The sequence below is a fragment of the Octodon degus genome, unplaced genomic scaffold (genome assembly GCF_000260255.1).
Source record: "Octodon degus isolate 3935 unplaced genomic scaffold, OctDeg1.0 scaffold00155, whole genome shotgun sequence".
NCBI lineage: Eukaryota > Metazoa > Chordata > Mammalia > Rodentia > Octodontidae > Octodon > Octodon degus.
In genome coordinates, this window is record NW_004524731.1 from 4,770,041 (window position 1) to 4,772,427 (window position 2,387).

At 48.9% G+C, this 2,387-nt stretch overlaps 1 pseudogene; it reads left to right on the forward strand.

The window, feature by feature from the left end:
* The first annotated feature begins 1,733 nt into the window (after positions 1 to 1,733).
* Positions 1,734 to 2,095, forward strand: LOC101591983 (annotated as a pseudogene).
* The last annotated feature ends 292 nt before the right edge of the window (positions 2,096 to 2,387 follow it).

A 2,387-nucleotide genomic window follows, 5' to 3' on the forward strand; every position in this document is an offset into this window, starting at 1 on the left:
TTACATATAGCTTATTAAGAAAATCTTCAGAACCCAGACCTAGGAGAAGTGCTTACATTCAATGTCCAAAATCAACTCATAAAATCATAATAATTGATAAGCTGGACCTCGTCGGAATGTAAAGCTTCCTTTGAGAGCAAGCCTGGGAGGGATCAAAGCGCAGGCTGCGGGCTGGGAGAAGACATGGAGAAGCACATGGCGGACAGGCCTCGCATAAGGACTGCAGGGAGCCAGCACGCTCGGGTGTGAACAGCCAGCCAGAAGATGCGCACAGGACAAGGACAGAGATGTATCCAGAATGTCGGAAAGCACCTCGGCAAGGGAGCACGCACACCGCATGGGATCCCCAAGACCTGGCAAGGGCTGGGTCTCACCTTCCTGCAGGGAGGGTGTGGCCATCCTGGGTTCACAGGGACTGCTCTTGCGGGGCGGCAGGGCCCGAGCGGCTGGGAGCCTGGCCTCCCTTAGCCCACCCATGCAGAGGCACACCTTCCGGTGGGCGGGACCCCGGGCCACGTGCACCCCTGCCCTGCCTGCCCAGCAATATGGACCCACAGTTCCCAAAGTGGATCTTCATGTTCCACGTGGAGACAGAGAAGTCGCCAGAATCTCCAGTGAGGAACGTAATAGGAAACAGGTGGGTTTTCTTCACTTGCTTTTAATAAAAAATTATTTCCAGTGGAGAATTAGGAGTAGTATGGGAAATGGGATGCTTGGGATTTACCCTGCAGGACTAAAATGAAATTAGAATTGGGTCATCAGTATGTATTCCAGTGCCAATGGTAATTAGATAGATGGACAGACAGACAGACACTGCAGAATGATGGATAGATTTAGATAGATAGATGAGAGAGACAGAGACAGACAGAGAAGCAGACAGACAGAGACAGAGACAGCAACAGAGACAGACAGAGGCAGACACAGAGATAGACACAGAGACAGACAGACAGACAGACAGACAGACAGACATCAGCTGACAGAGGCAGACATGGAAGATGCACACATCCGGAACATGTGCCCTGGCCTCCCCTGGGACCACCTAGAAACAAAGCCTTGGTAGTCAGAGCCCCGCCCACGCCTTCCGTCTCGCTGCTGCACATGAGAGCTCGTGAGATAGAGAGCTGTCTCAAAAGTGGATGGAGGGTGGGGGAGGCAGCGTTCAGCAACTTGTGCAGAACACTCAGGAGATCCCAGGACCCCAGGAGCACAGCAGGGACCACTCGGGCAGCTTCCCCCGCTCCCACAGCCGGCTGTGAGCAGCGAGCACACACAGGAGGTGATAGCCCTAAAGCAGCATCTCGCCAGTCAAATAGATATGAGATGAAAGAGTGACATACGAGCCGGCGGCCCCCACACATGGACAGACGAAGCCAGCTAATGAATACAGGAGTGCGGCGCTTCTGGGAGATGTCCACGCTGTCGTAAGCCGGCGGGCAAAAGCGTGAGGACAAGATATTTGCATCCCCTCTGGTTACCTTTCCACAAGCTCTGCACTCACGAAAGGTGGACGTGGTCACTTTGCCCTGATTTCACTAAGAATCCTGCCTAGGTTTATTGCTGTTTTGTATTTCAATACTCTTATAAATGATGTGTTTTGTTTTTGTTTGTTACTATGAAGTGGAAGTACAGTTGTGTTTCCATAAACATTTAAATTTTTTAAAAAAGAAAGAAATCTTACCTAACGTGTACCAGAAGGATTTAGAGAAAGGAAAGGGAGACGAGGGATGGAAACCATGGCTGCGCTGGCCGCCCTTTGCCGTGGTCTAGGGAGAAAGAAGTTCACACACGGGGTTACGGCTGCTGCCTGGCTCCCAGATCCCGGAACTCGCACGGGTAAGGTTGCTATGGAGAAGAAGTTGTTCACAGTACAAACAGGTAACCAGCAACGAAAACCTGCCTGCTGCAATGGAAAACCCATATAAGGAACCTCTTAAGAAGTATATCTTGCGTGGGAAACATGTGGATTACAAGAATGTGCAGCTTTTGTCCCAGTTTATTTCTCCACATACTGGCTGCATTCATGGGAGGCATATAACAGGTCTTTGTGGGAAGAAACAGAAAGAAATTTCATAAGCTATTAAGAGAGCTCAAATAATGGGGTTTATGCCAGTTATGTGCAAGGATCCTGCGTATCTCAGAGACCCTAAAGTTTGCAACATCAGATATCAGGAGTGAATTTCATAAAGTCATTACAGTAAACTCACTTCATAGTAAGTGGTTGTATGCCATTATTGAATCATACTAACCTTCAGGCAGAAAGGTGTTGGAAGATTGAATCTTCCCCCCCACACACACACCATTGAATGTTCACTGAGTAGATTGTGTACTTGAAATGCTGATACTTGTTACATTGTATATACCTTGAATAAAAGTGACCCTGTATGATT